Source organism: Eptatretus burgeri, chromosome 4 (assembly GCF_056783735.1).
Source record: "Eptatretus burgeri isolate ZD-2024b chromosome 4, Ebu_testis_v1, whole genome shotgun sequence".
Lineage (NCBI taxonomy): Eukaryota > Metazoa > Chordata > Myxini > Myxiniformes > Myxinidae > Eptatretus > Eptatretus burgeri.
Window position 1 is genome coordinate 138,566,025 of NC_140964.1, and position 26,380 is coordinate 138,592,404.

The 26,380-nt window shown below is 39.3% G+C and overlaps 1 protein-coding gene across 5 annotated transcripts in view; it reads right to left on the bottom strand.

Moving 5' to 3' along the window:
- LOC147029224 (uncharacterized) overlaps window positions 1–26,380 on the bottom strand; it is a 68,636-nt gene that overhangs the window by 15,143 nt on the left and 27,113 nt on the right. The gene's annotated exons all lie outside the window — the stretch shown is intronic.

The window sequence follows — 26,380 nt, forward strand, 5'->3', positions numbered from 1 at the left end:
ATATTAATCTCTTTTTCATATTTTAAATTTGTAAATGTTTCTGATGGTTTCATATTCGTTGACGTGTGAATCGTGTCATTATACTTATCCACAATATCCTGAATAAAAGATGACCATTGTTGTGAACAGAGTTCTGTGAATTTTTTTTTTTATATAGTCTCTCTTTTAAGGTACCATTAAAACGTTCAACAACAACGGCCTTCCCTTCATTAAAGGAATTGTATAATGTAACACTGTTTTTTTTAGAAAATTCATTAATGTCTTGTTATAAAACTCTCCACCCTCATCAGTCCACAATTTTTTAGGTTTTCTCTTACTTTTATGAAATAGCTGTTGACAGGCTAACATAAGAGTATTTCCTGTTTTGTTTTTTAAAGGGACAACCCATGCATATCTCCTCCTCAAATCAATAACGGTTAAAGCATACTTGCACCCCTTATCATTATTGAGTTCAATCAAATCAGCGGACCAGATATAATCAACTTCCTTGGAATAAACCTTCCTTCCACGAAACTTTGTGAATATTGGTTTATGTTATTCATCAGCTAATTGCTCTTCAGTCTGAATGACATCATTAGAGCCCATAAGTTTTTTGAATTTCCAAGTCCAAGTTTCAATTTAGCACTGATCATCTTCTTCACGATGAACCGATCAACTTTTTCTCTCGAGGTTGGATTTTGTATCAGAGACAAATTATACAACATTTCTCTATCGGCTTCATGCCTTTCTTCCAAAGTTGTGGTATTCCCAAAATCAATGTCGTGTCTAATGCACAGTTCATCAACTCCATGATTTAGGATTGTCTGTCTCATCTAATCTTTTATCCAAGTTTGTGCCTGGACCACAGAAAGAATACCCTGGTAGATGTAATTCCCCTGGTATTCCAGTAGTTGTAAATTTATTCCTGATAAAAACTTCTGTATATCTCCTCCGAGTTTGTGTTTGGAGATAAATTGATTTTTTTTTTGAACCACACACATATACCTTTTTGAATAACCCTGTTATTTTTACTTTTAATATATGAAATATTTTTCGTATTTGTTTTCTTTTTACATTTGAGACAATAACTCATTTATTTATGAGAAAAGTTCCTGCAGAGTGCAAAAACCTTTTTAGTTTCCAACATGCACATTTGAATCTTAATTTTTAAAACATATAGAATCCTGAGAAATGCCTTCACTCTCTCCTCCATTTATTGAAGAAAAAAATGAAAAACTTGAATTAAAATGAATATCTTGTCGATGTCAATAGTATTGTCGAAAGTATTGCAAATCGACTTGTCAATTCTTTGTTTTCCTCCTCGGTGGGTTGAGTTATTTTCTGTAATACCACCAATCTTTTTAAAATCTCACTGGTTTCCATATTTATTCATTCTTGCTCTTTCCTCACTCTCCTCCCTCTCCTTCTCTCTCCTTCTTCCTCTCCTCCTTATCTCTCTTCTCTCTTTCCTCCTTCTCTCTCTTCTCCTTTTCCTCCTCTTCCCTCTCTTCTTCAACTCCTTCCTCGTCCCTTACTATTCTTGAATCACTTACACCCCATAGAATATCATACATATATTCATCAGGATTTTTTGTTATTCCTGCATCCAAAATATTTTTTTTTCAACAGGAAACCAAGAAAAAAATTTTTGAATTTCTAAAAGAGCCTTCCCTTTTCTTAACTTTAGAATTTTTTCATTATTTAACATTCAAATTAAATCTTACGTTGTCGGTTTATCAACATCAGCATAATGCCAATCTTTAATTGAAAATACCTTTTTCTTATGTTGTAGAACATATTTATTAAAATACCGAATACCCCTTTCTTGAAGGTATGCTTGGACACAGAAATGATAATTTTCTTGAAGCCTTCTTGCTGTCATTTATGCAGTAGAAATATATGTTAGAACAATTTTATGGCACGAAACACCTCCAATCTTCCCACAGTTAAATCATTTTGTATTTCCTTACTTATTATATATGATGCTCTTTTTTCTGTTTTCATCATATAAACTTGGGCAAAACCATTATTATATTTACCCTTATTAAATTCTTTTATTCGTTGTTTACTAATCGTGGTTCCACAAAACTCATTCTCCATACCAAGTGGTTAATATTCTTCCTTAAGAGACTGATTTAATTGTTCCAGGTCTTCTAGGTCAATTTTAAATGACCAATTATACCCTAAATCATTCAAATCATACCCCCATTGTTCTATTCTCATACAAACGATACAGCCTTCTTTATAAAAAATTATTTTAATTCGAACTGTGAATTCTGGATGACCTGGAGATAAAATAAACACTTCTGTATCTTTGGAATACACGGCCGTTTTATTTAAGGATATATATTGTGATAAATCACTTAATCTCGCCAAGTCATTCGCGTCAGTCGGGATTGGATAATTTTTTAATTTATAAGCATTTTTCACACTAATATTTTTGGTTATATTATATTTATGTCGTTCAACCTGTGCCTTTGTGTAATAATTTGATAAATCAAGATCCAGTTTTTGGGATACACCAAAGATAGAACCATGTTTTCCAACATAACTCATTTATATTAGATTAAAAATAATGTCAAAATTTTTTTTATTTTTGTTGAGTTGAAATAACACATATAGACATAATTGACCACAACACTTGGAATTTAATTCTTGGACTTGAAATGTTTGAGAAACACCATTCTGTAAGAATTTTATGACTTTCACAGGTGGTGGAAGACCAAAACTATCAAAATAATATTTGTCTTGACTATTAAAAATACAAACCCAATGAGAACCGTTCCCATTATTATCTTCGAAGTTCATAATAATATTCTTTGTATGTTTCGGCACATTTGTTAATTCATCTCTCATACAAATAACCACATTATGAATTTTTAATTTCTTACAATATTTGACAAGTTGTAAATTTGATGTTGTTTTCTTTCCAAATTCTTCAAACCACTCATCAATGCTCATTTGTTTATTAGAAAGAGATCATCCATTACCTCTTTTCGTTAATTTTACACCTGCTTGTGCGATCGAAGAAAGCATATCTCCAACTAACAATCTCGCTTTATCAGGCAGACCTTCAAGTTTTTCAGCAAAATCTACAATTACACCACTTCCACTAATTTGTTTCTCCAACTCTTTGTTTTGTCTTTCCAATTATTTTTGAGCCTGGAGTTGAGCCTTCCTTTCATTGGCAGTTTTCACCGCTGTTGAAATACCACCCGTCAATGCTCCAACCGCACTTAAACCAGCAAATAAAGGAATTAGAAATGGGAGAAGTCCTCCACTTCTCTCTCTTATTGAATATTTTTTCAACATTGGTTTTGTCATTTTAATTTTAAGTGAGCCAGTATCATTCAAGATTTTAACCTGTTCTCTTGTGAGGAAAACATCAATTCTTACTGCTCCTATTCTCTGAATTGTATTTACGTTAATGATACAAGGATTTTGATTTTGAACACAAGATGATAGTTTATGAAGATTGATTTGATTAACATACACCCCAGTTGGTACTTTGCCACTCATTTATTTAACAAAAAAAATTATGTGAGACTAATCATAACACCATTATCTGTATTAATCTGCAATTCTGTTTCTTCCAAAAGCAAACAATATGGATCAACTTCTTCACTCTCTCCTCTTTCAATGTATCGGGAAGTATTCACTCGATTAGACTTTATAGTTTCCTTTTGAGCGCTCAGGTCAAACGCATCGATTGTATACAAACTTATAAATGCTGTCATATCCAAAATAGGTTCTTTATTTCCATTACTTTCACACACCTTTTGGTAAGACTTGTATGCTTCAGCAAAATCATTTTTTCCCAATTAATTTCCAATCTATCTCTGGATAAAATGTTCCATCTGGAGAAACGCGAAGTTGTTTCACCTTAGCATTATCACTCAATGCATTATTCTTATCAGTCGCAGTATCACCATCTGGCTTTTTAAAATTGATCCACAGATATCGTGGCTTTCCTTCCAGAACACCCAAATTCCACGTGTAAGTGGTTTGGTTTAATTTAACGTGTTGACATCTTCGTTTGAGGTATGATGCACTGAGTGGTTTCTTTGAGTTAAGTCTTCTATTCAACATCTCTTCTGTTTTAAGATTTGGAGTATATTCACTCATATACCAACTCATTTCCTCAATTACAAATTTATTCTGATCACCAAAAGCACGAGCAACACCAAAAAGTAATCTGTTTTCATTATCATTCCTTTGAAGTTGAAATCGAATTTTAAGACCATACAGAACTTATCATGATCACAAAATCCAAATATACCTTTAAGAGGAACTGCCACAGTTAAACCATTAAATGCTTTTGTATCATCAGTATTCGTTCCTTTCCTTTGAGTATATCCAGGGTCTGTGGTTGTTCCCGTTGACATATCAGGAATAAAACCTTCGACAGCCCCCTTTCCCATTCTATCACTGAATGTATATCGTGTAAATTTCATCATTTCAGATACAGCAGATACATAATCAACCGCTTCAACTTCTTGTGTTCCAATGTACAAACGAACACTGTCAAACATTTTCCAGAAGAAATCATTTGCGAGTGTAGCGTTTGTGTTATTCCCAGCCTTGATGAATTTAAATTTACAAAACAAGAAACTTTCGGATCGATTCAAATAGGTTTGTTGATTATTTATTTCAAAACTTTTTGTACCATTTGCATTCAAGTCTGTTCCAGTTATTGCATTTACCTTGAAGTAATCCTCTTTTTTAGTGGAGTTTGAGATTACAATGGTGTCATCCAAATCATAGATGCTATCAATGGCTTCCAGACTTGTATTTATTGAGGAAAAAAAAGATGTTAAAACTTGTGAAACCCTGACCCAAGTATTTGAATTCTTTTCTGTCATTCTTTGGGGGACAACTGAGTTTTGCGTTTTTAAATTTCTTTTATTGCTTGTAATTTATGAGATTCCTTTTGGGCATCTTTTATGCTCTTTCCAGCACCTGCTACATTTCCCACAGCAGAAGCAGTTGAACCAATTGGGTATTTATGTTGAAGAATAGTTGAACCGATACGCATTAGAGTATCAATTATCCCATCTCCTCTAAATTGATGTGCGACACCCCTTTGTCTGTTAGGTTTATTGTATCCTCTACCAAGATACATACCTTCACCCTTGTAGTATGGGGAAAGGAACATCCCATCCCCTGTAATTATTATATATTTTCCCAACTTGTGTTTCCTCACAATAACCATCATATTTATTTATTGGAAAACTTCACGTTGGTGAATTCTGATGGATATAACTTCCCCATTAAAAGAAATCATACGATTATCTTGGTCGGTTATCCTAAAATTTACTCTGTGCATGTTTTTTCCTGACACAGGGAGATAAACCAAATTTTTGGGTTCCATATTGAATTTATAACCAAATGGGGTTGAGAATGCACTGAATGAAAATATTGTATTTCTTTTTATTCCATCATTATTGGCACCATCAATCAAATTACAGTGAATTAATACCGAGTTTATTCCTGAGGATATTTGAATGACATTATCACTGTAAAACGTTCCATTAGTTTCAATCTTTTTTGAGGAGAAACCTAATAACTCTCTAAATGAATTATCAATTGTGAAATCAACCTTGTCGATATTTTTAACTTTAATCGTTGATTTTGAAGTATGTTTTTGAATGTCTATAACAATATTTTTTGGTTCATCACCCTGGTCTTTCATAAGACGAGCAATTTCGGAAGATATTTGAGAAATCTCATATGCTCCGGGTGAGACTGTTGTCGTTTTGTATCCACTTCCCAGATTATAACTGAACTTGTCATTTTTCTCGGTTATATTAAATAAGGTATTATAAGTTTCCATGGACATTAAAGATGCCTCATATTCTTTTGTTGTGTCAAGTTGTGGTGGGTATGGGAATGAAGATGTGTGGTCGCTTGTTGTGAAATTAAAACTCAGGATTGTGCTTCTCATCTGATTTCCTATGCGATAAAATGTCTTTATATTGAGAATTATTAATTATTTTCATGTTCATCAACTGGTCTAAAATGGCTGATGCTTCATGAAAACAATTGTTATTTCCAGCCTTCTTACTACCTAACAACACTAACAGTCTGTTAACTAATTGCGATGGGTCATTTGGAAGAAAACTAATACCTGAACCAAGGATACTTAAAGCCTGAATAATGTGTTTCTCCTTCTCAATTTTCCTACTTTTACCAGAAATACGAACCCTATAATTAAGTGTTCAGCAGATCAATATATACTCTATCATCATTATTTTTCATATCCAATTGTTTGTCAATATACTTTGATTCATCCCTCACAATTGAACCTTGTCTTCCATCTTTTGTGAGAAGAAACATTAATCTTGGAGTTAGTTTAACAGGGGGTTGAGCAGAACCCAAGAACTTTTATTCATTATGAAATATCAATACCTTTTCTTGAACAAGATGAAATATTGCTGGTTGTTCTGTTGGAATGAGTCCTGCTTTGGTTTTTAAATCCACTGAATATTCATTGTTTTGAAGAGCATTCACAATATAATCAGGGGGTCGATTAATCTCTTCCAGTTGTTGAAATAAACCTTCATCATCATATTCTTATTCTCCTTAATGCTCTCATTCTTCCTCCGTCATTTGATCAAAATCTTTTAACATTTGAAGTTTTTTCGGAGGATATTCTACTGTGGGAACTGTGGAAACATCTTTCATTTTTTCTTGGGAAGTTTTTAAAAGTGGTTAAAAAAATTTCTCTTGTTTTCTTTCAAATGCTTCTTCGCCCGTAAGTTTCTGTCTGCGTTTCTTCTTTATGTCTTCCTGTTGTTTTACAACTTTTGAAACCAACTCTTGATGTTCCTTAAATCTTCTTGCTCTTTCTTTCGCATCCATTTATTTATTGGAAAATATCATTTAATGAATTGTAAAGATCAACAGGGAAATTTTCCTTTTCTTCATCATCCAAGGAGATGTGTTCAAATAAATCCTTTTCTTTAAATATTTCATCAAATTCTTCATTAACATTAATACGAGTTGTAATTTCTTCTTCACGAATACTTGCATCTCTGCTTTTCATATGTTTGCGTTGAGTTTCTTCATCAACATCAAAACCGAATGATAAAATCTTCACTCCGCTCAGATGTTTAATAATTTGTCTCTTTCCTTCTGGATTAGTTTCTAATATCGCAAGACCACCAGATTTTCGTTTCCTGAACTCACTCTTACAATGTGAATATTTTGTTGTTCCAAGAGTAACCTCCTCAAATAATTGACCTTCATTCCTCAATCGCATATGTTCCTCCACTGAAATACAGTGATAATCTTCACCTTTTACTTCTCCAGGTCTTATTGCTCGAGTTGTTGTTGATACAATGCATATCACGGGGTGTTTTTAAAGTAAATTTAAAATATTCCAATTTGTACCACACAAGAACCTTGATTTATGAAAGTTTTTTTCCACAAGCAGATTTACCCACAAGATTTATAATAATAGTTGTCATTTATATCTGAAATTGTTTATAAAACAAAAGATATATCCCTGAATATCTCATCTTGTTTCACAACAATATATTTATATTTTACAGTCATGTGCTTCATGTGATCCCCAAATTCCTTTTTACGACATCATGGAGAACAATTATCTCTCTAAAAATTATTGATATCTATTGAATTTAACTTGAATAAAATAAAAGTATAAGCATTGTTTCTGATGGAATGACGAGGAAGTTGAAAGTATGATTGACTAAGATAAATACAATTACAAGAAGAATGTCTCCCTCTTGTGTAGTAGCTGTCCATTACCTTTTGGTTTCTCTCATTAACACAATGATCAAAGATAACGAAGTTCTTTTTTGATTTTTCCAAATTTGGGGAGACTGTATATCATCCGTATTATCACGAAGAATACAAGTTATCGGTTTAGATTTCTATTTACATCTCTGTGTATCACCAAATAGTTGAATTATATCTTCACTGTAATAATCATTGAGGTTTTTTTGAAGTTTAAATAAACCGATTATATCTTCTTTTTGAAGACCAGCAATAAAACCTTGTGAGAGTCGTTGATACTCTGGTTGAAAACTCGACTTTGTGAAAATTATTAAATTACCATAATCTAAAAAGTTGGTAGTCAGGAGCATCTTCAAAAGTAAGCAGGTTTTTCCACATTCGCTTGAACCAACTATGACACATCTGAATGAATTTGGAAGATTTTTATGATTGTTAAATTTTATCTTATTTTCCCAAATGGGTAAAAAATCATTCATTGATATATTTGGTAAACAGGTTATTTAATTTATTATTGGCTTTTTTAGAAACTCTATATTTTATCCGAAGTTCAGGTTTAATTTCAAGATAATCCATTATTTTATTTATGCAATATCTTGTGTTGATATTTCCCTGAAAATCACATCCATGAATAATATACAACAACAATCCTTTGAACATTTCTCCAATACGTTCAGTTTCTTCCCTTGTAAGGAAAGGTGTGTTATCACCCTCAAACTTTACATTCATTTCTCCAATCAATCTTGGAAAGTAATTCATTTTTGGTGTAAATCTAAAAGAATTATTTTCCTTTTTAAATTTTTTATTATCATGAATTATAAGATAATCACAGAATATACATTGTTTATAGGCTTTTGACTCTGTGTTTAATCCTCGTCTTTCACACGCAGGACAATTCTCAAATTTGTCATCTGGAGAATCAGGAAAGTCGAGCATATTCATAAAGTAAAACTTTACTTAAACCGAAATTCATCTCTACTTTCAGTCGCATATCGACTCGTATTTAATAATATTACCATCTATATCGATGTACTTTTTTTCATTACCAGATTCAACGACAACATTTTTTATATTAAAGGAAATTTTAAAATGATATTAACTACGATTGAACAAAATGTCATTTTACCTGATATATTAACATCCTGTATTTCAGCAGGCATTACATCTTCAGGGTTGTTGAAAAAAATACTAATTTCTCCTTGCATAATACAGATGGTCTTATCTTTTCTTTCTTAAGCTTCATCCATAAGGTTTTTGTTTTTTGATACTTTTTCTTGTTTCATTGCTTTTTCTAATTTTGAGTATATTACCAGAAGGAGAGGAGAAACTTTTGTTAGAGATACTTTAATTGATGTTCTTCCAGGTATACAAAAAGCCCTTCCACTGAAGGAAATTGAAGAACTCATCATATCCACCATAATTGTTTTTATCCAATCGTTGTTATATTTATATTTGTTCAATTTTACATCCTTGACATATTTCTCAGTATCTTTTACAAATGAAGAGATTGATTGAAACTTGTCTTTTGTGTCTTGAAACATTGTATTTATTAAGTGAAAAAAGTTGGAGGACAAAATGGTTTTAAGCACAGATTCACATATAAATTAAACGAAATTTTCATCAAGAAAATTTTAGTTTAAGCAAAGTTTTATTGTATAAATATGGTGAATACAACGTACTGCAATGTTTGTAATCACGAATATAAACATTATAAAAAACACCTTCGAAACAACAAACACACATTTCATCTATTTCATCAAATATCTCCTCTTGAGTGAGAAAGAAAACATTGTGATATCTGCTCAAAGGATGTTTTGAAGAGTAGTTATAATAGACATATTCCATCACAAAAACACAAGAAAAATGAGTTTAAAGTAAAGGGAGACTATTATATTGAAAACACTGATGGGGCATTTAAAGGGCAAATAAAAATAAGGATTTTTCAATTTGGAGAACCCGGTCCATCATCAAGAGCTGAATCAATTGAAATAGTGAAACCTGATGTTGAAAAAGTTATTAGAAAGACATTAAAAGAAATAAAAACTTTAAAGTTTTATATGGGAGTGAAAATGAATATGAAAAGACAAATGAAGAACAAACTCCTTTTATGAGAACATATTTTCATTTTATAACATCATGTCAAGATTTTTTGAATAGTGGGGTTTATGAAGAACTATCAAGACAAGAGGAGGATGTTGATAAGACAGTGGTGGGAAGTGGATTTCATATTTTTTTTAAAAATCATCTTTTTAGATATACACGTTCTAAAATCAAACCCTCTTAAAGCTTCTTCTTGTATTGAATTACCAAAAGAAATAAAACTAAAGAAGGCAGTTGTTAATATTGTTGCGGATTCGCGCCTGCCGGCGTGCTGACGGCCACGTAACTCGAATCGCGGCACGCCGCCCACCGGACGGACAATCCAGTCGTGACCCTCTCGGACTAACGCCGGGAACCAGTCACGGGTGGACCTTTCGGTCTCACCGCGATCGAGCCAATCAGCCCCCGCGTGGGATAGGGTTGCTCGCCAAATTCGACCTACCTAAGTACCCACGCGGAGGGTAGACCGGGCGATCGCACCTCGCCGCAGGTCGACTTCGGACACGGGCCACTTAAGCGACCCGTTCCGTACTATCGGGATAACCGAGCGGTGTTATCGTCGACCTCGACGGTTCGATTAATTATCGGGCGTATTCAGCCCACTTCCAACCCTTTACGTGAAGCAAGATGAGGATTCAATGAAGGAAATGACGAAGCGAAGCGGGAAACAGTTCAACACAAAGCACATTTATTCGCGATGAACGGAAAGCACACATATTCAATTCCACCAAAAGCACACAGAAAAGAAAAACACAATTCAATTTACACAAAAAGCAAATGCGAAAGCGAAGACACAATGCAGAGCTAATACCGACTACCGAGCACACGGCAACACTTATACAATTTTACTTCACAGACGGCGCCGACAACACATACCCAAAACCAAGGAAAGAATACCCTCAAGGATGAGGCGGGCCTGAGGCCGAGACCGGGTCGGGCCTACCCGTCTGGTGATGAGACGCGGAGCGGCGATGGTGCCTCAACTCCGCGGGCCTCGCGGGCAGTGTCTGGTAGGGGGTGGGAAAGGGGCCCCCTTGGTCGCACTATCTCAGCGCGGGGGGAAACAGGAGGGGGTTGCTGATGCTCGGGGTATAGAGGATTTTTATTGTCCCGCGACGAGCGTCTCCACCTCGGCCAGGTCGCGCTGTTGGCCTCCCTGGGGTGCAGCTCCCTGCACGACGCGAGCACCCCCTCGTCTGCCCTCGCCGCCTCTCCACAGCTCCGTCCCCTCCGTTCCGACTCCAACGCACACGACGACCAGCTCCTTCTTGCCAACTCCACCGCCCGCGAAGTCTTGACTCTCTGTTCCCTCTCGACTCTCCTACTCTCCTACTCCCTGGACTGACGAACACGGTTGCTTATATCAGCCCCGCGGCTTCGCCCTCTCATCTTTGACCCCCTCCCTTCGACCTTTCACCTCGCTCCCCATTGGCCCGAGAAAAAGTGGGCGTGAATGCTTTTTGATCCATAAATTTGCGTATATCGATCGCCCTCCAACGCCCTGGGGGCGGGGCCAATTCGCCCCTCGCTCACCGATTGGACGGCAAAAAGTGGGCGTGTGTCGTTTTTGATCCGTTTTTGAAGCACAAAATCCGTGATTTTGTACACGCTGTTCGGCGCGCGCCCTGCACGAGTCCAACACCGGTACCCACAGGCGGCGCAAGAACGGTGGCGATGCGACGGTTGCGAGGTGTGACGTGAAGGTCGTGGCGGTTGTGGTGAAGCGGCGTTGTGGTTGGTGGTTGATGTTGTGACTGGTGGTGGTAACAATGGCGGTTGGTCCAAAATAAAGATAGTAAAAGAAAAACGGCTATCCTGAAGAGTCGCAGCACGCATAAATGACATGTATTCCCACTAGACAACAGGTTTGGGCCTAACTACACATGTACTTACCGAGATATCTCACCTAAGGGACCTGAATGGTGGTTTGCGAATTTGGTAACCACAACAATATTAAGAACAATGATAATAAATGTTTTCTCTGGTCTGTTCTTGCTCACTTACATCCACCAAATTGTAATTCAGAAAGAGTAAAACAATATATGAAATATGAGAATACCTTGGACATTAAAGATTTTAAATTCCCAATGCCACAAACAGGTATTCCTAAATTTGAGAAAAAGAATAATCTTTCTATTAATGTATATGGATTAACGGATACAAACAAAGTTCAAATATTAAAAATTTCAAACAACTATAAAAATGAAGAAACACAAATTGATCTTTTATATTTTTGTGTTGGAATGAATTCACATGATACATACATCAATAATTTATCAAGATTAATCTCTTCTCAGGTATTCAGAACAGCAAACAAAATATATCCTTGTAAGAGATGTCTTAATTCATTTCATACAAAAGAACAATTCGAGCAACATTCAAAATATTGTAGTAATCATAAATCAGCTGTAATTACAATGCCGAAACCTGGTGAAAAGATTTCTTTTGAAGATTATAATAAATCTATCATGCACCCATTTGTGATATATGCTGATTTTGAATGTATCCTAAAAAAGATAAATACTGCTTCTCCTAATCCAAAAGAATCATATACAAATAAATATCAAAAACATATTCCTTGTGGTTTCTGTTATTACATCAAATCATCTGTTGGAGAAAAGTATAATAAACTTGAACATTATAGTGGAAAAAATGCTTCATAAGAGTTTGTAAAACGATTAGAAAAGGATTGTATCAGACTAACTAAATTAATGAAAGAAACAAATGAACCGATGAAATTAACCGAAGAAGAAAAATTAGAATTTAGAAAGAACAATATCTGTCATATTTGTGAGGGGGAAATTGAGGAGTCAAAAGTTAGGGATCATTGTCATCTTACTGGTAAATATAGAGGTCCCGCTCATTCCTGTTGTAAATTTAATTATAAATTTCCTTCTTTTATTCCAGTCTTTCTTCACAACAGTGCCAACTATGATACACATCTATTTATAAATGAACTTTCAAAAACATCAGGGAATATTTCTGCCATAACAAACACAAGTCAAAAGTATATTTCATTTTAAAAATGATATTCACAAAACCTTGAACCCGTATTAGGTTTCTAGATTCTTTCAAGTTTATGGGAATACCACTTGCCTCCCTCGCATCAAATCTAAGCTCCACGGGGTCTTTTCCAAATCTTAATTCATTCTTTCCAAAAGAGGAAATTCTAACGAAAGAGGAAATTCAGATTAAAGAGAGAATTCAAAGTAAAGAGGAAATTCTAATTCATGAGGAAATTAATGAAGAAATTCCAACTAAAGATGAAATTCTGATTAAAGAGGGAATTCTAACTTGAGAGGAAATTCAAACAAGGAATGAAATTCAAAGTAAAGAGAAAATTCTTTCAAGTAAGGGAATTTATCCTTATGATTATATGGATTCATTTATGAGATTTAAAGAAACACAACTTCCTTCAAAAGAAAGTTTCTATAATAACTTTTATGAAGAAGAGATAAGTGATAAGGAATATAAACACGCACAAGAAATATGGAAAATATTTCAGATAAAGAACCTTGGAGAATATCATGATTTGTATCTAAAAACAGATGTTTTATTGTGAGCTGATGTGTTTGAAGCTTTTAGATCACTCTGTCATAATAAAAGTCGTTATGGAATAGATCCTTCCCACTATTTCACAGCTCCTGGTTTGGCTTGGAGTGCAATGTTGAAAATGACAAAACAAGATAGAGATTTAATCAGTGATGTAGATATGCTTTTGATGAATGAGAAGTCCAAGAGAGGTAGAATATCACAAGTATGTTCAAAAGATATGCTAAAGCAAATAATAAATATCTTCCAAATTATGAGAGTGAAAAAGATAGTAATTATTTGATGTATTTTGATGCTAATAATTTGTATGGATGGGCAATGTCTCAATCTCTGCCTTAAGGCCCGGTCACACCTTGACGTTTTAGCCAGCGATGGCAACGTATTAAAATGTATGTAAAACTCTGGCTTACGTTGAACTTTTGATGTTTTTTTTTAAAGATTCGGACGTATTCATAGCGACTTGGTCTTATGTATAACGCATTGGTAACGGATACAGAACGTTTCATTGTGTTATAGATAACTTATACCAACGAATGCTGAACCTGTTGTCGGCCTACACAACCGATGCCCAACGATAGTCTAACTTAGGCATAGCGCATTGCACGCATCGCCGACGATGTCGTGACGTAGCCTATTAAAAGGCTGACGCACAACGATTCGAATCATAACTGCCGTAGAAATGGAAGTGACAACATCGCGGTCACACCTTGGCGATCTTGCCAGCGTATGCCGACCTAAGAAAAATGTGTCTAAAACGTTGGGGCACGTCAAATACGGTATGAGTAAGTTTGGTATACGTGAGTACGCTATCATACGTCGTAGTAAGTTGAGTACGTCTTGTAATTTTAAACATGTTCAAAATTTTTGGACGTACTCGGCGTATGACACACGTTCCGCATGCGATGGGGATAAGTTTTACACACGATATGTGGACGCTTACACACGTCCACAAAGGCTACTTATAAGCTACTCATAAGTCGAAACACGTCGCGGTAATGTCTTTTTTACGCGAAACTTATTTCTAACTTATGTTTGACGTGCTTTGAACCAATTCTTTACGTAGTCCCAACACACATCGACGTATGTAGACGTATTCCAATGACGTCTTCCGGTCGACAAAAAAAAAAAAAAATTGACGTGTTTCTTGCTTACAACTGCCATATAAAGACGTGTTCCCAGCGGTTTTGGGAATTGGTATATAAAAATGGTGTTCATCAAAGGGGAACCCAACAGTGTTTTCGAGTCCTTTTTGAGTCGATGTCCATGTCAGCAGTAACAGTATCAGTATCAGTATTAGTATTAGTATTAGTATTAGTAGTAGTTTGTTCATGTTGGCAGTAGTAGGTGAGTGTGAGGGGGAGGGTGTGGGTTATGATGGATCGTCCTTGCGTTTAACGATTTAAATGATAAACTCAACGATTTAAATGGCTGCATCTCCACTATTGAAAGTAGACGCTTGCGCTCAACAATTGGATTTTTTTTACACTCAACGACTTTTAAACGGTACCACTCTGCTATTTTCATTGTTTACAATGAACGATTTAAATTGCTGTCACTCGCCTTTGTTTTTTGACGCTGGGGTTTGGAAATTTGAAGCGTTTCTTCTGAACGTGTTAAAACGCTCAAACTCGACTATTTTAAATAGACGCTGCCGATGGACAATTGGAATCATCGCCAAGCTAGACATCGAAGTGTGAACATCCTCGTCATGCCGAAGAAAAGTTTGAAGAATGCTGCAAATAAGTGTCCTGGCCATGGCCGTGGACGCTGACGCAAGGACGATCTATTATACCGACGTCTTTCAGCCTATGAGTAACTTAAAAGTAACGTCTGTCGATGTGAGGCAACGATCGCGTAACGTGCCAACAACACGTTAATCATAGGTTAGAAATAAGTTTCGGGTACGCTAAACATTACCTCGGCGTGTCTCAACTTATGATTAACTTACAAGTAGCATGTGTTGACGTCTGTCAACGATCGCAGACCGTGCATACAACTTGTGGCCAGCGTAGCGGAACGTGCGAGTCATACGCCGGCATACGTCGTGAAATTTCAAGCATGAAAAAATTTGAGGACAACCAAAAAGTACAACGTTTAAAGCCAGCGTACAACGACGTATGGCAGTGTTTTTCAGCGTGCTCTCAATGTTATCAAAACTTACCCATAACGTATTCAACGTGTGCCAGCGTTTTAGAAAAAAAATTCAAAAATCGGCATACGTTGGCTAAAACGTCAAGGTGTGACCGGGCCATTATGGTAAATTAGAGTGGGTGGAAGAAAAGGATTATGAAAAGGCTTTGATGAATATTGTTATTTCTTCTCAAGAGGAATTGAACGAGGAAGAAGAAGGTTATTATTTTGAAGTTGATTTGAGTTTCCCGAGTGATCTTCATAATAAGCATAAAAACCTTCCTTTTGCATGTGAGAAAGAAACCCTAAGGAAAGAATGGTTAAGTGATTATCATAAAAGTTTTAATATTAAAGGCAAATCAACAGAAAAGTTATTAACAACATTCCATGAGAAAGAGGGATATGTTTTGCATCAGAGAAGCTTAAAACAGTTTTTGAGAGAAGGATTGAGAGTTGCTAAAATTCATAGAGTTTTAAAATTTAAACAAAGTCCTTGGATGAAAAAATATGTGAAATTCAATACAGATATGAGAACAAATTCAAAAGCAAAACTTGAAGGGGATTTCTATAAGTTGATGAATAATGCAGTCTTTGGAAAGACAATGGAGAATGTTAGAAACAGGCAAAATATTAGATTTGCAACATCTTGGAAAGAAGCTTCTAGATTGATAAATAAACCAAGTTTTAAGAGAGAAGAGGTTTTTTCAGAGAACTTTTCTGCTATTCATATGGAAAAGGAAAGTATTGTTCTGGATAAACCACTTTATATTGGAACAGCAGTTCTTGATTTATCAAAGATATTGATGTATGATTATTTATATAATAAAGAAAGAGTGATGTATGATTATTTAGATGTGTGATCTTCTATTAAAGAAGAGTGATGTATGATTATTTTGCCTGGTGTTGGCTCAGTGGTTCGGGCAGCGGCTTGGGATCCAAAAGCTCCTGAGTTCAAGCCCCGTTGGGACACTGAATTAATACACCAGGGGGTTGACTCAGCCTGTCATCCTTCCGAGGTCGGCGAAGTGAGTACCAGTGCACTGGGCCGGTGTATACCCTGGTTGAAATAGGTGTACCATATCCCTGTGTCGTAAGAGGCGACCAGGGTTGCATCAGGAAGGGCATCCGGCGTAAAACATGTGCCAAATCACTATGCGGATCATACGGATGATCCGCTGTGGCGACCCCGAACGGGAGCAGCCGAAAGAAGAAGAAGAAGAAGAAGAAGATTGATGTATGATTATTTGTATCATGGCTTAAAGAAAGAGTATGGTGAAAATGTTTCATTGTTGTATATGGACACTGATAGTTTTATCCTCGATATAAAAACTGATGATGTTTACAAAGATATGCAGAAAAATATTGGAGTATATGATACAACTAATTTTGGAAAAAAGAGTGAGTTATATTCCAAAAAGAATGAAAAGGTTAATTGCAAGTTTAAGTATGAGTTGGGTGGAAAAGTAATGAGTGAGTTTTTTGGATTGAGAGCAAAGGCATATGCTTATAAGTATGGTGATCAGAGTGAAAAGAGGTTAAAGTGAATAAAGAAATATGTAATAAAGAAATCAGTAACTTTGAGAAATTATTATAATTGTTTGAGGAATAAGAAAGAAGAATATAAGAAAATGAATACAATAAGAAGTTCTCAACATAACATATGTTGTGAAGAAGTAAATAAAAAAGGCATTCGGAGACTTTAATGATGAGAGATTTATTTTAGATCATGGAAGAGATTGTGTTCCATATGGATATTGTATGATAGAGTGTATAGAATAGAATTGTGTTTTAACGATGGGAAGATGGGTTAGGGTTTTTTCAGGGCGACCGCCGCGTTTTTTCACAATATATAAATGGTCAAACCAAGTATTAATCAAACTAAAGAGTGGAGAAAATCTCAGTCTTGGTATATAAATGGAAAACATAATGAACGTGAAAAATATCAAATAAGTCTTATTGAAAAAATAACTAAAACAAAGGTAAATAAAACAAAAGAGCGAATCAATTAAAAAACGAGTAAGTTGGAGGATGCAAAGAAAAAAATTAATATCCTTGAATGGACTGAAAACTTTGATGGTTATCAATTGAACAATGAAAAAACAATTTACTATAATCTCAAAATGATATGTGGCTCAGGAGGTGGTCAAACAAGAGCATTAAGAGAAGTTTATCATTTCGTAATAGCACAAAAGGGGTATCTTGAAAAATATAAAGATTCAAATGTTTTGTTTTTAAATATTTTAGATGGGGATTATTGTGCAAAGAAAATTAAACTATTGAAGGAATTTGAGAATGAACAAATCTTTATAGGTTCAATGAGTGAGCTAAACAATATGCATTGGTTATTTGAAAAAGAGTGTCCCGAGGCTTAGAAGTTTCAGATATTTCTTTAGAATCACCTTCAACAAATCACATTACTACTTTACTACTTGAACAAATATTTATCTTATTGCATTGGTTATTTGAAAAAAAAAAGTGTCCCGAGGTTGAAAGGGGAGACATAAATATACCTTGGGATAAAAAGGGGGTTTACTTTTTCGGGGAAAAAAAATGAATCACTGAAAATCCCCCATTCATTTACATGGGGAAAAGTGAGCCAGAATCAGTATATTCACCCAACTGTCAGCCACACAAGCTCAAAGAATGAGACCAATGAATCCTGCATGGCTTGCATTTTGACGGGGCCGATCGGCCTTGCCCCCATGAGCGACCTGGTGGTCGATTTTCAGGGGGTCTTTTTATCGGCCCTGTAAAATTAAGCTTCGAAAAAAAAATTTTTTTTTTGAAGAAAAAAAATAAAAATAAAAAAAAATAAAAAAACGAAGATTACCTGTATGGCAAAACAAAACACCTTTGTTCCACAACATTGGTCTCCTTTTGGATGCGAGAAACAGACAATGACATGGTTGGAGTCATCTCCACAGATGATGAGAATACTGTTGTGTTGGACTTATCTTCAGTTAGCTCAGGGGATGAATCTCTTTCACAATTATCTGATGAGTCTGATGATGGTGACTTTTGGGGGTTTCTGCCTGAAGATTTACATCAATAATAAACCTACGAAAGTTCATCAGTATTTGGCAGAATGTACTGAACACATGTACCTGTTATGTTGTTGGACTGGAGAGAGAGATACTTGCAGATAAATTAGTTTTTTGAGACAGAAATGCATCAATAAACTCATTAAATTTGTGACTGTTCAGATTTTTTTTTTTGGTCATTCAGCTTTGCGGCGAATAAAGTTTTAAATTTGTAACGAGAATAAATCTTTTGACATTATTACTATGTTACTGGTGGATCCAGGTGTGGACATTCAAGTACAACCTACATGACGAGGTAATGGCAGTGAAAAGTCAAGATTCATCCCCATGCATATGTTGAACACAGTGGGCTTGTCCAGGGGGAGAAATGGGTTGGACTTGTGTACGTAATACTTGAATGGTCCCAGTTCAATGGCATACATGTAATGTATTGTACCGGCACATCATTCATGCAAATTGTCAGAACATTTGTCATTACAGGTAATAATCCACAACAACAAAGACAACTTAATTCTAATACTTTTTAATGAAAACGATTGTGGGAAAGTACTGTGCTTGATCAGAAAGTTCTGTTTCTCAGAACTTTGTGTTTGGCCCCAAGAAGGGCCGTTTTAGGTACATTTTGAAATTACATAGTTAGGATTAGGCTCAGTTTATTCAGATTCTTTGGCAGTTCAGTTTGTACGGACATTGGTCAATTTGGACCACATGTTAAAAGAATTTACAAAAACAAATTCACAAGATTTTGAAGCAATTTGAAAATCATCCCCGTGGGCAAAAATCAGCCCCTCACCCCACATGACTAGGCCTATTTATCAGCCCCATCCGATTTTGAAAATGCAAGGCCTGATCCTGAAGTGCGAAGCATAGAAAAATTGTCTGTCGGCAGTTGCAACACTCACTACCAAGTTCCAAACTGACTCTGGAAGCAACGTCAGCACAAGCACTGTTCGTCGAGAGCTTAATGAAATGGGTTTCCATGGCCGAGCAGCCGCACACAAGCCGAAGATCACCATGCCCAATGACAAGCCGCCATTGGAGTCTGGACCAGTGGAAATGGGTTCTCTGGAGTGATGAAACACGCTTCACCATCTGGCAGTCCGACGGACAAATCAGAGTTTGTCCGGATGCCAAGAGAACGCTACTTGCACGAATGCATAGTGCCAACTGTAACGTTTGGTGGAAGAGGAATAATGGTCTGGGGCTGTTTTTCATGGTTCAAGCTGGACCCGTTCGATCCAGTGAAGTGAAATATTAACGCTTCAGCATAAAATGACATTCCAGATGATATCTGTGCTTCCAACTTTGTGGCAAACAGTTTGGGGAAGGCCCTTTCCTGTTTCAGCATGACCATGTCCCCGTGCACAAAGCGAAGTCCATACAGAAATGGTGTGTCGAGATCGGTGTGGAAGAACTTGACTGCTCTGCACAGAGCCCTGACCTCAACCCCAAACACCTTTGGGAGAATTGGAATGTCTGCTGCAAGCCAGACCTCATCACGCAACATCAGTGCCTGACCTCACCAATGATCTTGCGACCGATTGGAAGCAAATCCCCGCAGCAACGTTCCAACATCTCGTGGAAAGCTTTCCCAGAAGAGTGGAGGCTGTTATAGCAGCAAAAGGGGGGACCAACACCATATAACTGCCCATAATTTTGGAATGAGATGTTGTTCGAGCAGGTGTCCGCATACAGTACTTTTGGCCATGTCATGTATCTTCGTGGCAGGCTCACTCAAACCTGTCACCCCAGGCAGTCACATGGATCACCTGCCCCTAAATCTGGCCCTGGCCCCACCATCTACATGTAATAATAGGCTAATGCTGTCTGTCTGGCAAATCCTGAAACACAGAAACACTCCTTGGAGAGAAATTTTAAAAATAAAAGTTGCTTCAAAATAATCCAAACCTGCAGGAAAATTACAATTTTTTTCAATCAGATAAAAAAAATTTGAACCTGGGAAGTGTAGAAAGCTGGGTGGTGTAGAAAGGGTGGTGTCAAAACCACCTGGGTGGTGAAGGAAGCAACAGACCGCTGCCTCAATATCTTTGCTGTTAAATATGATTTTAGAATTTTACACGATACATCGAAGTGTCCTCATATGCTGGTTCATCCATCCGTTTGTGTGTAACATTCCTTCCATCCATGAAAGATATCATTTGACGACAATGTTGGTTAGGTCAAAGGGGTCTACAGGGTATTAAAGGGTATGAAGGTCTGAAGAGTAGAAAGGAGTCTCAGGGTCTCCGGGGTTCGAAAGGGATGAAGTGGATCGAAAGGTTCTTGGAAGTCTCAGTGTTCCAAAAGGTGTAATGGTTCTCAAAGGGTCTTGGGAGAAAAGATTGGGGTGAATATATGCTGAATGTAACAAAAGCACACTTGGTAAACCAAGCACAGCATGCCAAGTTTGAACATCATAACATATCCCTCACTGGAGATGAGGTTTCAGGAACATTCTCCAAGCAGGATGAAGATCGTTCAAATCGTGCCACAGAGTGGATGGCTGAAAAAATAATTTGCTTGTCATTAACCTTCCTGAATCTTCTCCAAATACTTCCAAAGGTTGGCAGAAAGCAGACTGAAAGTCTGTTGCAGAATTGATCGAGATCGAAACACAGGAAGAAGGAATACATATGAATCATGCCAAAAGGCTGCTGGGGTATTGGACATGACCAGAACGTGTGCTGAGAGTCGCACTTGTTGAGCTAAAAGATATATAAACAAACAAACAAAAAAATCCTCCAAAGCCTGTTGTTGGCTTCATGGTTTGGGTGCTGGCTGAAGATCTTAGGGTCTTAAGTTTGAGCCCCTATCAGCCATTGAATTAACACCAGGTGGGGTTAACAGCTTGTCATCCTTCTGAGGATGGCAAAATGAGTAACAATGCACTGGTAATAGAGGGCACTAAATTAGCAGCACAGTCATGCCCCCAGAAAATGATGCAACCAGCAGCCACAGGCTGCACACGATAGCTCGCTTGCTTGGTCGGACAACCAGTTCTGGGTCGAGTCTGGGTCGTTCCATTTCCTAATGATGGAGCTCACTGTGCTCTTGGGAACTTTCAACACTCCAGAAATTGTTTTATACCCTTCCCCAGATCTATACCTCCTCACAATTCTATATCGGAGCTCTACGGACAGTTCCTTGGACTTCATATTGGAGTTTCCGCTCTGAACTGTGGGACCTGATATACAAACGTGTGTTTCTTTCAAAATCATGTCCAATCAATTGAGTTGGTCACAGGTGGACTCCATTCAAGTTTTTGAGACATCTCAAGGATGACCAAAGCAAAATGGATGAACCTGAGCTCAATTTGGAGTGCCAGATCAAAGGGGTTGAATACTTTTTGACTCAAGACATTTCAAGCTTTTCATTTTTCATGAAATTGTAAAGATTTCCAAAAACATGTTTTCATCTTGTTATTAAAGGGAATTTTGTGGAGATCGGTTACAAAAAAAATTAAATTTAATCCATTTTACATTGAGGGTGCAACACATCAAAATGTGAAGGGGTGTCAACACTTTTTGAAGGCACTGTCTGGTATCGAGCTGTTTTTACTAAATCTCCCTGAGATTGATGTGATCACTTCCTCTATACCTGCAGAGTGTTATCAACACCTGGCAAGCTTTGTCACTGCATCGTGAGATTAAAAATGTTTTATTTTTTGCTCACATCTGCTTTGTAAAATGTTTTTTTGTGAACATATTTTTGCAATAAAAGGACATAAAAGCAAAGTGTCAAGTCTGTCTCTGTCTCTCCGTCAGCAAAGCCATGGGTGGTATTTGCATGTCAAAAATAATCAGTGAGTGTGTCAGTGAGTGTATCTTCCATAACTCCAAAACCATGAAACCAAGTGACGCAAAACTTTGCATGCATATCAAGGGAACCCAAAGGGAGTGTGCGAATGAAAACTGGGTGTTGGGGTAAATTTAAACACTCCTTTTAAAGATAATTTATGGGGTGCTCAATACAAAACAAACAAACAAAATAAACCTTACAGAAATGGTGGCACACCATCTTGGTCAGACTTCCGTCACATCGCTGGTTAAAACGGGCATTTTCTTCGGCCTGCTCAAAGACACCTCAACTTGGAACTACGATCACCTCTCACGGACGAATTAAAGTGATGTCTGTGTTCAAAATCTGGCTTCGCATTTGAGGATCCAATCTTGTAGAGTAAATAACTTTCAATATATGGAGTTGAATCTTAATAGCGTGGTGTTGGCACAGTGGTTCGGGCAGCGGCTTGGGATCCAAAAGGTCCTGAGTTCAAGTCCCGTTGGGCCACTGAATTAATACACCAGGGGGGTTGACTCAGCTTGTCATCCTTCCGAGGTCGGCGAAATGATTACCAGTGTACTGGGAAGGGCATCCGGCGTAAAACATGTGCCAAATTACTATGCGGATCATACGGATGATCCGCTGTGGCGACCCCGAACGGGAGCAGCCGAAAGAAGAAGAAGAAGATATGGAGTTGAATCTTAAAAGTAAAAGAAATCAGCGATTCTTTCAACAAAGTGTATGTATTTATTTGAGAAAGGCCGTCATCCCTCCTTTTGCCGTGTCGTCTTAATTCATTCCTCTCGAGAATACAGTGTCACTCCACGGGAACCTGTGATACTTGTCGGAAACCCAAAGATTTGAACAATGTTCTTAAAATTGCCTCTGTATGAAGAACCCAGATTGCATCCATTTTGAAGTATTAAAGAAGTGTGGATGGACGTTCTGGATCTGGCGAACATTTTCAGCCATTTGAACCAGAAGTATTCCTGACTCTGCAAGGCGGTTCTGACATTTTTAAAAGAGAGCAGGAAATCCATAAAGTATTATGGAATAGCTGAAGGTTCCTTTCTTTACCGCTTTTACATCTGGCCATGTGGTGTGTATATGGAGTCACGAGGCTCTGAAAATGCCATAAAATTTAAAAAGAAAAAGATCTCTCCTCCATAATCAGTGAAGCCACGGGTGGTATTTCCATGTGACGAGTGGTATTTTGAGAGACATTCGGCGTGGCCCCACGGTGTCCATACGTATCTTTTCACAACACTGCAATGCCGATTGAATGACGTGGTGAGGTGAAGGGAATGACGAAGTATTACAGAAGCAGCTCGATCATGTGTGGTGACTCCGAATTGTTTTAATTCACAGGCCAAAAATAATAAAAGTGTGTGTGTGTGTGTGTGTGTGTGTGTGTGTGTGTGTGTGTGTGTGTGTGTGTGTGTGTGTGTGTGTGCATATACAGGGCGTCCCAAAAAAATACAACTTTTCATCTGCAAAGAGGATGGTCATAACATATATATTTTTTAAAAAGATATATGGCTGGATAGAAAGCTGAAAGGTTGATGTTTATTGGACCAATGTCAAAATTGCCACCAAAATTTAATTTTTGGTATGGAATCGTCGTTTTCTTTTAGACCACATGTTTGACGTAGGCTCCACGTTGTCCGATCACTGCCTGCAAACGCGCTATCATGTTCTCCATCACTTTGGGAAACGTTTCCTGAGGAATGTTCTGGATTTCTCGGTGGATGTTTTCCTTCAGCTGATCAAGAGTCTGAGGCCGAGGGTTTCCATAGATCCTGTCCTTGAGATACCCCCACAAGAAGAAGTCTGGAGGAGTAAGGTCAGGGGAATACGGTGGCGACTCAACGTCTTTGTCGAGGAAGATAAAGCGGCCCTCAAAATGTTGTTTGAGAAAACGCCTCGTGTCCCTGGCTGTATGGGGCGGTGCCCCATCCCGCTGGAACCACTGGGTTCTCATCTGGATCAGGTTGATTCTCCTACGGGCCTGAGTACGTAGCTCAAGCAGATAGAATTCCTGAATCATTTCGCGATAGTTCCTCTGGTTTACCGTGCAAGTGCATCCTTGGTCATCTTCAAAGAAGTATGGACCAATTATCCCATACCAACCAACCACCACCCACATGGTGACTTTGAGAACAGAAAGAGGCATCAGTTCAGTTGATGCATTATCAGGATTTTCAGTTCCCCAGTCCCGAAAGTTTTGCTTGTTTACCTCCCCGGACAAGTGAGCATGGCATTCGTCCGTCATGTGAAGCTTTTTGAGGAAGTCTGCATCTTCCTCCAACTTTCCTGAGAACCAATTTGCAAAGTCTAGTCGTTTGCGTTTCTGTTGATCAGTTAGCACCGTTTCCACTTGAATTTTGTATGGAAAGGCATGAATGTCTTGGCGAAGGATCCTCTGAACGGTGCTCTTATGAATGTTTGTCTCGGCAGAAAGTCGTCGAATCTATTTTTTTGGACTCTGAACGACCGCCTATCTCACCATTTCCACATTTTCTTCACTACGTCCTGTCCTCTTCCGACCACTGTGACCCTTGCGAAGGTCACAGATGGTTCCCACATTGGTAAACTTTGCAGGGTGGAGGGGAGGGGGGCAGGGTGGCGGGGAGGGGGCAGCGTAGTGGGGAGGGGGAGGGGCAGCAGGGAGGGGGACAGCATGGAGGGGAGGAGGGACAGAGTGGCGTGGAGGGGGACAGCGTGGCGTGGAGGGGGGACAGCGTGGCGTGGAGGGGGGACAGCGTGGCGTGGAGGGGGGGACAGCGTGGCGTGGAGGGGGGACAGCGTGGCGTGGAGGGGGGACAGCGTGGCGTGGAGGGGGGACAGCGTGGCGTGGAGGGGGGACAGCGTGGCGTGGAGGGGGGACAGCGTGGCGTGGAGGGGGACAGCGTGGCGTGGAGGGGGGACAGCGTGGCGTGGAGGGGGACAGCGTGGCGTGGAGGGGGGACAGCGTGGCGTGGAGGGGGACAGCGTGGCGTGGAGGGGGACAGCGTGGCGTGGAGGGGGGACAGCGTGGCGTGGAGGCGGGACAGCGTGGGGTGGAGGCGGGACAGGGTGGCGTGGAGGCGGGACAGCGTGGCGTGGAGGCGGGAAAGGGTGGCGTGGAGGCGGGACAGCGTGGCGTGGAGGCGGGACAGCGTGGCGTGGCGGCGGGACAGCGTGGCGTGGAGGCGGGACAGCGTGGCGTGGAGGCGGGACAGCGTGGCGTGGAGGCGGGACAGCGTGGCGTGGAGGCGGGACAGCGTGGCGTGGAGGCGGGACAGCGTGGCGTGGAGGCGGGACAGCGTGGCGGGGAGGGGGGACAGCGTGGCGGGGAGGGCGGACAGCGTGGCGGGGGGACAGCGTGGCGGGGAGGGGGGACAGCGTGGTGGGGAGGGGAGACACCGCGGCGGGAAGGGGGACTGCGTGGCAGGGAAGGGGGACTGCGTGGCAGGGAAGGGGGGGACCGCGTGGCGGGGCACAGGGACAGCGTGGAGGGAGAGAGAGGGACAGAGGGGAGGGACAGCGGGGAGGGGGGACAGCGTGCAGGGGAGGGTGGACAGCGTGCAGGGGAGGGGGACAGCGTGCAGGGGAGGGGGACAGCGTGCAGGGGAGGGGGACAGCGTGCAGGGAGGGGGACACTGCGTGGAGGGAGGGGTGACAGCGTGGTGGGGAGGGGGAGACAGCGTGGCGGGGGGAGGGGAGACAGCGTGGCGGGGGAGGGGGAGACAGCGTGGCGGGGGGAGGGGAGACAGCGTGGCGGGGGAGGGGAGACAGCGTGGCGGGGGAGGGGGAGACAGCGTGGCGGGGGGAGGGGAGACAGCGTGGCGGGGGGAGGGGAGACAGCATGGCGGGGGGAGGGGAGACAGCGTGGCGGGGGAGGGGAGACAGCGTGGCGGGGGGAGGGGAGACAGCGTGGCGGGGGTAGGGACAGCGTGGGGGGAGGGGGGACTGTGTTCATGACGTTCCCAGTGAGTTATAGAATTCCAGAATAATTTCCCTGAGGAGTCCAATATCCCTGACACGGAATGTCCCCCGCAGAT